Consider the following 16,187-nt stretch of genomic DNA (forward strand, 5'->3'; position numbering starts at 1 on the left):
CTGGAAAAAAAGGAGAGGGCAGCACTGTGATTCAGCAGAGTGCTGGTTTACAGACCTCAAACCACCTCCTGTTTGTCAGTTCTTTCCTTAGTCATGAGCCAGGGAACACAGCACATTTTTCATCTCGAAAGAAATAACACACACACACACACAAATCTGCACCCGGTTTTTTAAAGGAGAGCGGATCCACCTGTAGTGTCACAAAGGATTTGCTGTGATTTAGTTAACAAGACTGAGAGTCTGAAGTGCTCTTTACACCACACAATTTTGACGACGATGGCAAGTAGCTAAGAAAAAGACAATCAGGATTTTTATTGGTATTGTCTCATATTGATCGCAGTCCCTGAATTGAATCAAAATTGTATTGTGGCAGACTTTGTGATATTACCAAAGTTTCATACACAGGCCAGTGCATGACACTCAGGATGTGTGCCCATAGATCTGGTAATAACTCATTATAAATAAATAAATATATAAATAACTCATCAAAGTGTCAGTCAAGGGCAGGGTTGTTGTCAAGACCAATTTAATCAAGTTCAAGTAAAGTTCAATACCAGGTCCAGTCAAGTCCAAGTCAAGACCAAATCCAAAGACAGTCCAACCAATCAAGTCCAGAGCAACTCAAGGCCTGTTCAAGACCATAACAGGCAATAGTGTCTTCCCAATGCTAATATAGTGATTAATGAGTTAGGATGGACACAATTGATCTATATATACACACTATAGAAACACAATAACATCTCCCCAGAAACAAATCTAAAATGTCAATGAGGTAAATAATATTCCTGACATTACAATACTGAGTGAAGTTTGGAAAGAATGATAAACAGGTGATTCACCGCTTGCAGGTATAACTGGTAGAGGGAGGGTGGGCTGGTTTGTCTCAGCTAGCAGCAAAGTTAACAAGTATTTGCTGAATTTTGACATTCATGCCAAAATAAACTAAATACCATAGACATATACATAGATGCACTGAGTGCTTTTGGTCATTGCTGCGATACATGATTGTAACAATTTGCTATTAGCCGAACTAGTGCATTGTGCTTTTTTAAAACACAGCAGTGGCGGATGAGAGACTGTGGACAAAGCTGATTGAAGTAGCCCAAGTCCAAGACAATTACGAGTCCAACAAGGTACGAAACCAAGAAAAATGCCTTTAAAGAAGTGATCTTGAGACTGGACTGAAGTGCTACAGCCCCGATTGAGGGCAAAGAGTAGCTTACAGGAAAGGAAAGGCTCACCAAAATCCCAAGGAATCATCCTCTGGGGATCATAAATTTTAAATAAACAAATGAAACGGCAACTTAGCCGGTAGTTACCCAGATACAATGGGGTAGGCCAATCTGACAATGGGAGACTGGCCTCATTAAAAAATGACAGCACTGGTTGCTCTTGCAAGTGCAAGGGACATATGTTTACATTTACCTGACTAGCAACCTCTTGCTGCGGTGTGAATAATGATTGTACTCTCTTGGAAGCAAAGTCAAAGTAGCATGACGCTGTTACAGCAGTACAAAAACCCTGGGGTAAATGGTTAAGTCGCCTAAGCGCCAGACTAAGACGCAGCTGACAACATTGGTCTCTTAAAATAATGACCATGATTTGCCCTAACGTCAAATCAGCAGTTCTAGCTATCTAAATTTAACCAGATCTTAGCCCAAACAGGTGAAATGTCAGAAAATACCCATAAAGGTCGTTTTGGAAGCCATCGCTAAAAGTCCTATTTTGCTGTGAGAGTACTGGACGTCAGGCAATGCTGCTTGTCAGGTAACTAAAAACTCTTGCTGCTCAGCGATAAGGAGAGAGCTTGAGATAGACCAGAGACAGGTAAATGAAATGCTCTTGTGGTGGTTTACGAGGGTTGATGAGTGACATCCATCCACCACCTCAGGTGAAGCTGTTGATCGGTGCTCAACCTGCAAAATGCCGGCTAATCTGAGGGGGCCTCACACAGACTGGCCCCACACCGAGTGCCTGGCCAGGACACTATTACAGAAATACAGCCTATTTGACAGATGGTAGGAGCCAGGAACATAGCCATGCCTTCCTTAAAGATGGGGGGTTGGGTGGTGGAAGATGAAGAGGGCGTTGGAGAGAGGAGAGAGGAGTGATACACCACGGTGGTAATACCAGCACTAGCACCCAACCCCCTCGGTCCAGCAGGGGGGCTCTCTTTCACTGCCAACACAAGGACACATCTCATGTCGTGAACTGACAGAGAAGATGCGGGGTCTTTGTCTGAGTGTGAGAGGCTGGGCAGAGGAGCACCTTGAGCAGCCAGCCTGCCGGGTGACAGCCTGCAGTGTGATCCCCATGTTTATGCTCTCCGTATTTAACCTCCAAACCTGTCACAGTTAAGCACCAAATATCACCCTTAATGAAAGGAATACACAGACTTTCATCAGCCTGGGCTGGAAACCTGCTATGGAAGCATGGTGGACAAAACAAATTAAAGACACTGAGCTGAAAAACTCAGTGCTGATATTTGGTCAGAAACAAACAGCCCGAACACAATCTTCATGTGTCTTATACAGTGTGGAGGTGGGGTCATGTCCTCCCCAGTGTCTGGCCTGTACAATAAGCTGCACTGGGAGAGGATTAGGACGTACACTATCTGATTTAATCCACTGTCAGGGGGAGGTTTACTTACCCACAGCTCAGCGCCAGGAATGTCTGAGCTTCTGCTGTCACTGACTATGACACTTTTCTTACTTTAACAACTTGCTCAACAGCACAGTGAAAAGGCCCGTTTCCACTGAAGAAGTTCCTGGTACTATTTGGGGGGCAGGAACTACTACAGGAACGTCCTCTCGTTCGGCCCTCTCAATCGCCGTGTCTCCACTGAGAGAGCGGAGTACGAGGAAGATTCCTGTAAAGTTACGGGCTCTGGATGTGACGTAATCGTTGCGCGACCATTTTGACCGGGGCAACGTAGGGACGCCGTTAGCCGATAGTGGTGTCTGTAATAACTCACTAAATGGCCCGTGAAAAAAATATGTTTTTCCAGCGGATGTCTTAGTTACAACATGATTGAGCCAACTGGAGTAGTTTCATGTCGTATCCGACAACGGGAGGCTTTTAACAGATGACGTCCTGATGTTAGCTTTGCTGCTGCTGTTAGCTGTCCCTGTCAGCGGCAGCCACTGATGCTTTCTAGACATCGTGATTTCCCAAAACTGAATAAATACCATAGCAACACAAAACTGCTTTGCTAGCTCAATCATGTTGTAACTAAGATATCTGCTGGAAAGAATAATTTTTTCACGGGCCATTTAGTGAGTTGTTTTTTTTTACACGGCGACGAAAGCTAAATGAACGAGCTAATCCTCGTCTGCTGAGTGCCGGCTATTTTGTTGCTTTCTGTTGTCGTCACATCCCTCCTTGAGTATATCCAATCAGCACCAAGTAGTCCCCAAGCCCCAGCCAGGAGTCTTTCGGGGCCGTTCTGAGTACCTACCCCGAGGCAGGGACTTGTTTAGCCCCCGTAAAAGTTCCGGAACTCTGTCCTTAGGGGGTGGTTCCTGCGGTGGAGACACGCACCAATGGCCCCGGACCCGTAAAATTACCCCGAAGTTCCTGCAGTGGAAACGGGCTTAAAGTGTATTCACTGCACTCGGTGCCTTTTTTTAACTGTTAATTCAGATTCAAATGTGTACCAAACCCTAAGTCTCATTTCCACTAAGCAGTCTGGTTCGGTTCAGACTGTCACACATCAGAACCATTATTTTTGCATCAAAAGTTGTGGATGGTACCAAGAAAACCACTCCATTCATTCCGATTTTTGTTACTCCTCCGATACCTAAAGCACACTGGTCCAGTACCAAAGATGAGGCTAGAAACACTCCTGTCCGTTGATTGTTCAACAGAGACACAGTTGTTTTGCTGACAATGAAGCAGCACTGTAGCATTTTCTAAATTCTCTTGTTTTTTTTCCAGCAGTATTTTTCTTTGCTGCCATGAAGCCTTTACTCAAACATAACTTGTCCCCTTCTTGTAGTAGACAGCCACATACTGAGAAGAAAGAACTTGAAACATTCAGTGTCCTCCATTGTGTGTGTTACGGGGCTATTACGCGGGAACAACAGTATGGGTTTATACGGGTTCTAAGGGTACTACACCATAAAGATTTGGTGGAAATGCAGCTTTACAGTACACATTCATCACCTTTACTGAACTGGGCTTAAATACTAGAGCCTCAGTCTTTTACCATCAGGCTAATATTGTGTTATCAAAGATACTCTGTATATTGGTGTGTGAATATTGATAGATATATTACAGAGTCTTTAAAGTGCTGCATTCATTGTATTTTGACCTTGTATTAAATTTGGTGTATTGGGGTTAGGTTTTATTCATAAAAAAATTTATTGACTAAAACTGTTTTTTTTTTTTTTTTTAAATTTACTGACATCTTAGATTAAGATAGTTAAGATGTAAATTATCTTGCATCTGCACTTAATAACCAGATCCGAGGGGCCAAACATTTTTATTCACAGTGTTTGTGTTAAAATATGTTGTTTGCTGTTATATTGTTATCTGATTTTTAATTATGTATTTTTTTAGTGAAAGATCAAAAATGCAAGATTTTGATAGACAGATAACTTTATTGCCCCCCTCAATTGAAATTTGTGTTTGGCTTCTTTCAAAACATCAAAGGTACATACAGACACATAACACAATACACCATTAAAAATGTACAGTTTAACAAAATATATAATACAATAATGTAAATAGGCAGGGAGGAGCATGGAGTTATATAAACATTAAAAGAGAGCACAACTTGTAAAAGTAGTAGTGTTCCCTGATACAGTCACTCTGTGTTCATTGCCTGTATGGCATAGGGAATAAAAGACTTTTTATATTTGTTCCAACTGGTTCTTGGGCCCCTAAATCCACACCCAAACTGGAGCAGGTCAAACTGTTTGTGTAATGGATGTGAGGCACCAGCAGTTATATATTATATATTTCATATTCTTCAGAAACAATGTATAGACTCATATGGAAGTGATCTCTCTGAATCACCACCTATGACCTCATGTCTTTGTGTGGCGGTGCATTTATCTGCAGAGATTCTGTCCTCTGCCTGGATTTTCTTATTTTTCTTTTGTTTCCTGTGTTCAGGATATTTATAGGTGTGTACCCCCACAGCCCTCAGGTGAGGTTATTAAAAGGTAGTGAATTGGTGCCAGACCATAAGCAGCAGGTATCCAAGCGACAGTGCAGAAAAAAGGCAAGTATAGCGAGGTTAAATGTCAAGAGATGTCGAGAGCATACTGTACCTTACTCTTACATTTCACAGTTTGTCCTTACATCCAGCCAGCCACTGATTTCAGTTTATTTCATACCACAGCTTGCAGATTTTTAAAATACAGACATGTACAGGTGATCTATCACAGTGAACTTGTCTGAGTGGCCTAAGGTACATTGTTGCAGCAATAAAACTTTTGACAACAACAAAAGCAGATACGTTCACTGTGATTGATCATGAAAGAAGTTTTGAGTCTTTGACAGTTTAGTTTTATACCGCACAGTAATGAGTGGAAAGAATGGCTGCTTGGAAGGAAGGAAAACCAATCAAATAAAAAGGATTTGATTTGTAAATTAAGTGAAGGTGCAAAATCTCAGGTAAAAGTGGCACTTTACCTACATCGAGCAGATTTCTAATGTTCTGTATATAGCTTGTCATAACAGGTTCTACTTGACTTTTAGCTGGTAATGATACAGTGTGTCATCCATTTCTCAGTGTAATGTATTTTTAAGGACAGATAGTTACTGTACGTCTGCTCCAGCTGTCTTTATAAAAGACTTTCCTTTGGCTCGAGAGCTTTTATGTTCTGCGCCAAGCCTTTGTCCCTGCACATTTCCTGTCATCTCCTCAAGCATAACAGCTTAACCCACAATGGCGTCATGACAGGGTACAGTACTGCGCCTGTTCCATTTCCATTAGTGCTGTGACTCAGGCTCCTTTTTGTTTGTCTGCGAACACGGAGGTTAATGTCAGGTTACTCAGCAGATCTGATGTTGAAGCGTCGGCTGCTCCCTCCAATGGAGATGGAGTGTTTTCCCTTGCACTCCATTGTCATGCCATGCCATGTCCTCATTAGCATGCATGACATGCAGGAATTCACTGGAGCACATTTGCATAAATTAGCCCTCTCTTCTACGGAGGCGAAAGGCCGATGTAAGAGAGGAGCGCTGGGTGAGGGAACAGGGAGAGTGATTGAGGGAGGAAAGGGGAGGGCGGTGTAGTATTGCTCAGCCTGTTTATGAAAGGAGGTTTGGCAGGCTTCCTAAAAATGTCATGCGAACTGTCCGGGTCTGTGATTGGCCGCTGCCTATAATTTCCTGCCCTGTAATTGTACCGCCTGTCCACTCCAGACGCAGAGCAGAGCTCTGTTAGCCTAAAATGGCCCCAATCTGTCACAATGATAAATTTGTCTCTTTGTCTTGACTCATACACTAAGTGCTGCTAACAGCTGAAATGCTTCAGACGTCATGGCAGTCAGCTAATGACCAGGAAACACTCTGTGTATCCTCCCCGTCCTCCCCTTCTTGCTTTAACAGTTTCCCTATGCTGTGACTGTCTCCCTTCCTCTTTCATTTTCCTCTGTGCTCCGTCCGTGTTTACCCCCCCCCTCGCTCTCGTTACGCTTTCCTTCATTAGGCTGCTGTGCTGGTTGTAACAGTGGAGTAATCACATATGGTGCAGGGCACACATAAAGATGCGCTCCCGCAGGCAGCAGCTGCTGATACTAGCTGAAAATAGATCCCTGGTACGCTCAGCACTTTTCCTTCAGCAGCTTTGCTGTTTATCAGCAGCCCTGGATGCAGCCGGCCAGCCTCATTTAAGCTACCACTGCCTCACCATTACAGTCGGCATGGCCTGATCTACAGCAGCTAACACTGTGTGTGTATTTGAGTGTGTGTGCATGAAGAGACGCCGCTGGCAGTTATTTGAGTGCACACTTGCTCAGGCTGCTGGAGGGTTTGTATTTTGTTCTTTTTGTGTGCTGTGTATGTGAATAAAATATCTTAAATTATACGTCAACACAAAAATCAAATGCATTGCATTTATATCAATACAGAAGTCATATTGACTAAGAAGACAATTAATGGCAAGAAAGGAGCTGTCAGGGTTTCTTGAGATTTGCAACAAAACTTTTTTTGAGGAGGGGGGTTGATTCTACTTTTCAGTTAGGCTGGAAAAACATGTTTTAAAACACCAGAGTCTTGACTATTAAATCTTGTAATGGGCCAACCTCCCAGTTATCTATTTTTTTCTCGAAGAACATACATAATGGATGTCAGAGGTAAGATCTGATGGAGTTGCCATCTTGCAGAGTTCACAAAAAGTGAGATATTTATTAATTTTATAGCAGTCATGTTGAGTAGCCATTTTATTTTTCAAAGTGGCTTAGAGTTCTCTTAATGTTGACACGTCTGATAGCAATATCATTTAATGAATAAATCAAAAAATAGAAAGCTTGCCAGTTCTTGAGGAGCAATCCCGCCTTTTTGGAAACCAGGAAGTGAGACAGGAGTTCTTGTGATATAGCTAACCCCTTTATGCCTGATTAAATGATGTTGACAAAAATCTGGGACACATCTTTAGAGGGCCAACATTTTCACAAAAACAATACAGTTTAAAACAAAGATGATTATGGCAGTACATTTTCACACCAATGATATCAATACCTACTGTTAGATTTAGATTTTGAAGGCTTTTAACACATTTTTTAATTGTTTGAAGTTGTGGATTATTATCTGAGGCAAGACAAGGCTGTTGTCTGACACAGCACAAGTTTAGAAGTTAAAAAATGAAAGCAGATCAAAATATTTTATAAATCCTATTTATTTCATATATATACAGTACAGGCCAAAAGTTTGGACACACCTTCTCATTCAATGCGTTTTCTTTATTTTCATGAATATTTACATTGTAGATTCTCACCGAAGGCATCAAAACTATGAATGAACACATGTGGAGTTATGTACTTAACAAAAAAAGGTGAAATAACTGAAAACATGTTTTATATTCTAGTTTCTTCAAAATAGCCACCCTTTGCTCTGATTACTGCTTTGCACACTCTTGGCATTCTCTCGATGAGCTTCAAGAGGTAGTCACCTGAAATGGTTTTCCAACAGTCTTGAAGGAGTTCCCAGAGGTGTTTAGCACTTGTTGGCCCCTTTGCCTTCACTCTGCGGTCCAGCTCACCCCAAACCATCTGGATTGGGTTCAGGTCCGGTGACTGTGGAGGCCAGGTCATCTGCCGCAGCACTCCATCACTCTCCTTCTTGGTCAAATAGCCCTTACACAGCCTGGAGGTGTGTTTGGGGTCATTGTCCTGTTGAAAAATAAATGATCGTCCAACTAAACGCCAACCGGATGGGATGGCATGTCGCTGCAGGATGCTGTGGTAGCCATGCTGGTTCAGTGTGCCTTCAATTTTGAATAAATCCCCAACAGTGTCACCAACAAAACACCCCCACACCATCACACCTCCTCCTCCATGCTTCACAGTGGGAACCAGGCATGTGGAATCCATCCGTTCACCTTTTCTGCGTCTCACAAAGACACGGTGGTTGGAACCAAAGATCTCAAATTTGGACTCATCAGACCAAAGCACAGATTTCCACTGGTCTAATGTCCATTCCTTGTGTTTCTTGGCCCAAACAAATCTCTTCTGCTTGTTGCCTCTCCTTAGCAGTGGTTTCCTAGCAGCTATTTGACCATGAAGGCCTGATTCGCGCAGTCTCCTCTTAACAGTTGTTCTAGAGATGGGTCTGCTGCTAGAACTCTGTGTGGCATTCATCTGGTCTCTGATCTGAGCTGCTGTTAACTTGCCATTTCTGAGGCTGGTGACTCGGATGAACTTATCCTCAGAAGCAGAGGTGACTCTTGGTCTTCCTTTCCTGGGTCGGTCCTCATGTGTGCCAGTTTCCTTGTAGCGCTTGATGGTTTTTGCGACTCCACTTGGGGACACATTTAAAGTTTTTGCAATTTTCTGGACTGACTGACCTTCATTTCTTAAAGTAATGATGGCCACTGGTTTTTCTTTAGTTAGCTGATTGGTTCTTGCCATAATATGAATTTTAACAGTTGTCCAATAGGGCTGTCGGCTGTGTATTAACCTGACTTCTGCACAACACAACTGATGGTCCCAACCCCATTGATAAAGCAAGAAATTCCACTAATTAACCCTGATAAGGCACACCTGTGAAGTGGAAACCATTTCAGGTGACTACCTCTTGAAGCTCATCGAGAGAATGCCAAGAGTGTGCAAAGCAGTAATCAGAGCAAAGGGTGGCTATTTTGAAGAAACTAGAATATAAAACATGTTTTCAGTTATTTCACCTTTTTTTGTTAAGTACATAACTCCACATGTGTTCATTCATAGTTTTGATGCCTTCAGTGAGAATCTACAATGTAAATAGTCATGAAAATAAAGAAAACGCATTGAATGAGAAGGTGTGTCCAAACTTTTGGCCTGTACTGTAAATCCTTTAAAAATATTGTGACACCCCAAAAATGGAATTAGTGTGTCTATAAGTTATAATATTAAGGCTTATTTAGTAGGACGTGTTTTGTCCCAATTCTCAAGTATGGGTGATAAACTCTATGCTGTAAAAAACTACAAATACACAAAATGAAACATGGTATGAGGGTAAACATGAATAACTTTATAGTTTTATCTGAGTTGATTAAAAGATGACATGTTCATTATCACCAATAATAAGCTAGTAGGTTCAGCTCATTAAATTGCCCTGTTTCTTTAACCATTAGAGGCCATAGTAAATATGGCTGGAGCAAAGGAGGGTGCCAGGTGACATTACATTACTATAAAAAGTGACAAAGCCTGCGTACAGAGGAGTATAGGGTGGTGGATCGGTCAAACAAACACAGGACTTTCACCCAGGTAACTGGGGTTTGTGGCCCATGTGAAACCAAAAGTCAATGTTGACTGTTTTTAGCTGACTTATTTAAGTTCATCACATTCATGTTATGTCATGTTAGGTTACAAACATAGGTTATTTTAACCCAAACAACCACTTTTCTATGCCCAACCCCATAGTCTTGGAGCCTGTACCTAAGAAAAAAAAAACAGAAAGTGAAATCTAAAAAAACTGCTCCCATGTACAACTGATAATAACTATTTAATGAGCTAATAACAGCCTTTTGAACCTACTAGTTGGTGCCCCCTTCTACCCATATTTATGAGGCTGATAAACACTGATAACACTCATTCAACTGATAATATTCAAATGGGTGTTTGCAGTCAATTTTGTTCCACATAAAATATATTGCACAGGATATATAGACCTAATTTTCATTAGTCAATAATACAACATCTTAATTATTTACAAATATGTCTCATTTTTTATGGCTGCTAAAAAATGATGCATGTTGATAGGTTATTGCTCAGTCAGAGTACATTTTTTATAAAGTGGCACTGTGAAGGTGTTCAGACAGACTGTGAGGCAAATTCTCACCTCGTGTTATTGACGCAAACTTACTGCTGGACTGTTTGTGCAGTCTGTTTATTGAATGTGTGTGTAAGTGTGAGACAGCTCAGAACTCAGCCAGGAGACTACATTTCTTTTTCCACTCATCTCTCTCTCCTTTTTCTCCTTGTCTCCATACCATCATGAATTAAAGCCTGAGGATAAGTTAGAATTTTTCAAGTCTGAAGTTGAAACAATTTTAGATCAGTTTTATTTTGCATCACCTACAGTGAATATGCACGTGTGGGCTTACAGTACACCTATTGTAGGCTGTTTAAAGAGGAATGCCCGAAGTAAAGTACAGTAGCTACAGAGTTTCAGGGATGCAAAGGCATTGTTCACTTTATATCCTCTCAGGAAAATCATCTTTTAAAGGGACACTACAGCTTTTTTACACTTGAAGATCAGTTCATTCATCATGAGGAGTACAACTCATCCTGTGTTGGATAATGTCTTCTGTGGCTCTGAAGGAACTTTGTCAAGTATAAAAAAAACCTAATGATGTCATCAGCTTTGGCTTGGAGAAGCAAACGGTCCAATGAAAAGATGCTTTTGGTTGCACTATAAAAAATACAGGATCCCGTGTTTTTGGGGGACTGATCCAAGTAGAGACTAAAGGCCTTTGCATATCTGGGGTTTTTTTTTGTGAAATTTGCATGTTATTTTTTTTTTAAGTTTTGTATGTGTCATTTGTACTATACACAGAGCACAAATACTACTGTCGCATTGCAAATAAAGGCATCAAGCAAATACATTATGCCTATACTTATGAGGATTATGAAACAACAACCCAAAGGCTCTATAGTCCAAACACGCCATAACTGAAGGGAACTTAAATTCACTCAGGGCATTTCACTAAAAGGAAACTCAATAAAATAGCTTATGGTAGCTTAGGCTATACAACAACTTATACAACAACTATATACAACAACTTACTTCAGACAGGTTGCCAGACACTGCTCTGGGTCATTACATTGTACCTCACTGTTGGTAGTTCTCTTGCATCCTAAAGTATCGCAACTGTCACAAATCTGAATCATCACTGGTATGGATACTTCTCATGAAAAACATTTGCACAGTCTTAAAGGTTAGCCTGCTTGTTGTAGACTGCTTCCTCAAGGCAGGAATTTAATGCCATTATTCTGCCCTGCCATGTCTTGTAAAAGGTACAATCATGGAATGGGGGGACAGAGTTGTCTCCCCTTGAAGCTAGCATCAGAGGTAGTAACAGTGCTGAAACAATGCCTGTAGCCAGCAGGATGGGATCATGGCCGACATGGGTGTGACGTTTTGACGTCCTTTGTGTTATGCATGTGATCCACAGTGGAAGATTTAAAAAAGTAGCAGTTAGTAGCTAACTCAAAGAAGAAGAACAGCACACAAAAATGTCTGCAAATTGAAAAAAAAAAACCCAAACAAACAATGAGGTCTGGGAGTTTCTTACCCTCTGAGCAAAGGATAAGATCAGCCGCCAGGGATGATAAATAATTGTCATTGCCATGTTATGCCATTGTTATTGTTTATAAATTGCTGTTGACGCATATGTTATAGGTCGCAATAGAGGCTGACGCTGTTGGGTTACATGTCACGCCCATTACTCTTCTTTTGATTTAGCAATGCCAGTATGCTGTCTAAAATGATACACATAATGGTGCTGTTGTTTGATTCTGTGTAAATAGGCAAAGGTGGCATAAAGATGGGATTTCATAGTGTCTCTGTAGCGCAATCTTTGTGTAAAAAGGGCTACAGCCTCTGCTGCACAGATTTTGCCCATTCTTTTTCTAATGAGTCCCGGAAGTCTTCCAGTTTTATGGATGTGCAAAAGTAGATCTCTGGGGTACCCCTTTAATGCAGAAATAAAATGATTGAATTATTATCATTAAGATCATTAAACTAGCAACATGATTTGGAAGATAAAAGACCAGTCAGCAGCCTGAAAGGCACTTGCAGTTGATCATCATATCATTTACAGTGAAAAAGAGCACGATACTCAAAGAATTCACGTATAGAAATGTGTGTGTGTGTGTGTGTGTGTGTGTGTGTGTGTGTGTGTGTGTGTGTGTTCCTGAGCAGTGCTGCAGCAGTAGTGTAGTGGATGTGCTGCGCTCATCAGTAGAGCGGATAGTCCAGTCAAAGCCTCTACCCTCCCCCCAGTCCGTCACACTCAGACACACACACACACACACACACACACTCCCACCCACCCATTTACCCCAGCACAAGCACACACACACACATACACACACACCATCCCCCCTCACAGATATGGAGTCAGCAGCTTCCTCTTAACAATGACTGATATGCCTGGTGCTGTTGGACTGTCTGTTCGCCAGAGCTCACTGCAAGGTGCTTTAGACCAGAGGCATGCATGTAGGAGGCTGCGGCCTGTAGATGTGCTGGGTTAACACAAGATGGATGGAGGTTCAACTGCAGTGCACCCAGCAGATCCAAAAAATACAGAAATATCTCATATTAAGTGTTTATATCAGTCCCATCACACATTGTACACTGTATGCAAACAGATGTGTATTTAGCATATCACACATCTGTTATGACTGGTGCTGGTATGATGTGCATCATAAACATTTGTCTGTCTATAGTCATAACACTGCAAATAAGAAATACAGCAGATGAGATGAATACGAGAATTAAGTTTTAAACCCAAAATGAGACCAAAAGCAAACACATCTAATTATTCAAGTGTAAATTTACATGTCTTTTTATAGCATGGATTATTAGAAGTGGTCACCACTACAGTGTGAAATAAGTAAATGTAGATAATAAGGCCATAAGTAGTGACTTCTAAACCCATCTTGGAAATATTTCAAGGCTGTCATGGGCCACTTGAAAGAAATACTGAGAGATTTGACAGCTGTTGCTGTCAAGAAGAAGCGGCTCACTTCACAGTGCTGTGATTACAGTAAGAAACACGTTTATTTATAGCTCTTCAAGAGGGAATCACAGATTTTAGTGGCTTCTAATAAGTAACACTGGTTCATGGAAGAGAACAATGTGTAATGGAGGAACAACACAATAAATGAACAGTGGAATAAGTTACACAGGTAACATCATTTATGTGACCCTCTTGAAAACAAAACCATATGTCCGAATATGGTACTTTTATTTTTTACATTTGCAATGGCCCTCAGTCACCAGATCTCAACACAGATGTACACCTATGGAAGATTTTGGAGCGACGGGTTACCAACATCAAAACACAAATAAGGGAATATCTTTATCTTATCACAGGCAGTATCATCTGACCACAGTCTAAAGCCAACCTCAGTTCAGTACAGTTCTGACACATTACCTTGCAGATCAGTTTGGCTGAAAGTCAGGTTGGATTTTTTACAGTTTAAAGCTGCAATTCTCATATCTGTTCTTTAATCACATAATCCCCATCTGTATTTTGGGGTCATGTTTCATTCAAGTTGGCACAGACACGTCCTCCATTGTGCTGTTGAGCTCTGAGCCTCGAGCATGTATGATCTCTAATTTCACATAGAAAGTTTGGAAGTCAACAAGGAAGAAGTCAATTAAACGTTGGCTCTACTAGGTTTAAACCTTTGAAAAAAATGAAAAGCAGCAACCTAATGCACATGCTTATTCATTTTCCTGAAAATCCACAAAACCAGATGATTTAATACATTCTTAGACTCACTCTGATGACCTCAAGCTATTTTTGACTGACATATTTGTGTTTCCTCATGCATACTGCTTAGTTGTTTTTCCAGGCGGAAAAATCCACAGAGCAAATTCTGTGGTTTTTGAAGCTTGATTACTAAAGATTTTACTAGTGGGGTGTCTGGCAGAGACCGCTGGAACTCTGGAAGCTGCTGTAGCGCTCACACAGTGTGTACCGTTGCACCTAGGGTAATTCGTCTTCTTGTTTCCCCCAACAAAGGCAGCAAAACAATCAGTAAACAGTGGGCTCATTAAAACCACATTGTAGCCTCTGTTAAGTCTTGTAAGAAAAACTTTACATCACTCAGCCTCTGAAAAGGTGCTTTGTAGAGCAAACAATACTGTCTCCAATTCAAAGTGAACACACTGCAATTGTGCTCACACCTTTTCTCTGTGTGTGGTTTGATTGCATTCCCCCAAGCACCTAACAGTAATGTGTTTGTCACCAGAGAATAACCAGGATAAAGCAGCAGGGGTTGGGTGCTAGAGCCCGAGTAAAGTGATGAATGCAACCTAGTGTGAACCCTCATGCTGATCTCCAAACAGCAGACGAGCCTCGCATTAAAGCCAGCTCCTCTGGCTCTTTTCTCTCGTCTGTGTGCTCTGTGACAACAGCAGCAGAGGGCGGCCTGGACTTCTGCAGGCTCAGGAGTTTACCTAATTATCTGGCATTAAGTCTAAATGGAAGGCTTCCCTCTATCATCCCTCGCCACATGGCCACAACAGGGATAAGCCGTAGTCTTACAAACCATTAGGCTTTACAGGCACTTGACCTGAGGATGCAGGGCCACTGACAGAAAGTGAGGCTCTGGGGCCGTGTCCTGATCAAGGCACTTAGAGAACAGTGTACTGCTGGACACATTTATGTCAGTGTTGTGAACGTAAAACTCCAAAAGGTAAGCAAAGCAGTTTTAACCAGTGGTGGGACCAAGTCATTGGTTTGCAAATCACAAGGAAATCTCAAGTCTTTAAACTCAAGTTCCAAGTCCTAAACTTAGAGTTCTGAGTCCTAAAGAAGTCATAATGTCCTCTTCACCCAATGTAATGCTATTTTAACAACAGAGTAATAATACAACAAATTTACAAAAATCATGAAGGCTTCTTTAAAAAAAAAAAAAATTAAAAATTAAGGGGCATTGGTGGCTTAGTGGTAGAGCAGGCGCCCCATGTACAAGGCTGTTGCCGCAGTGGCCGGGGTTTGACTCCAGCCTGTGGCCCTTTGCTGCATGTCCCTCCCTCTCTCTCTCCCCCTTTCACACTTCAATATCCTATCAATTAAAGGCAAAAATGCCCATAAAAATATCTGGAAAAAAAAAAAGATTTAAACAAAAAGGAGTGCTGACATTGCACTTTCATTAGTACTATTAAACAGTACCACAACAGAATGGATTTTTTATGTTTTTGTCCTGTCTTACTGTATTGAAAAATGTCTTCTCTTCTCATATTAGCATTTGGCAAAGGTGTCAAGGATTTTCAAGTCAAAAGGCTCAAGACCAAGTGAAGTCATGAGTCATTGATGTTAAAGTCCAAGATGAGTTGCAAGTCATTTTTTGATTTTTTCAAGTCGAGTCTAAAGTCGTCAAACCTGTTACTTGAGTCTGACTCAAGTTCAAGTCATATAACTTGAGTCCACACATCTGGTTTAAACTGAAGGTCTGAAGTATAATAGGGGCTGGGTATCAAATCTCAATATTTTCTTCACAGCACCAGCAGTTTACCGCCAAGTGTCAAATGCTGGCAGTGAATGTGTGATTAGATTCATAATCTTGTTCACTTATTCTTCGATTAAAAGGCGTTTTCGGACCGTACAGTTCCGAACCTTTGAGGGCTTGCATCCACTCCGATTTAACCAGTATTGCATTTGCTTTGTTTGACCAGTCAACGGACACTTATGACATCTGGATCAGTTACTGTACAATTCGATCACTTGTGGTTCCTCTTGTGCTGGGAGACTATCTATTCAAAAATAGGAGCCAAAAATGTTCCTTAAAACGACATTCTGA

General features: G+C 41.3%; 1 protein-coding gene across 3 annotated transcripts in view; it reads left to right on the forward strand.

The window, feature by feature from the left end:
• Positions 1 to 16,187, forward strand: part of bach2b (BACH transcriptional regulator 2b) — a 136,189-nt gene that overhangs the window by 95,317 nt on the left and 24,685 nt on the right. The gene's annotated exons all lie outside the window — the stretch shown is intronic.

This window comes from Epinephelus lanceolatus, chromosome 13 (assembly GCF_041903045.1).
Source record: "Epinephelus lanceolatus isolate andai-2023 chromosome 13, ASM4190304v1, whole genome shotgun sequence".
Lineage (NCBI taxonomy): Eukaryota > Metazoa > Chordata > Actinopteri > Perciformes > Serranidae > Epinephelus > Epinephelus lanceolatus.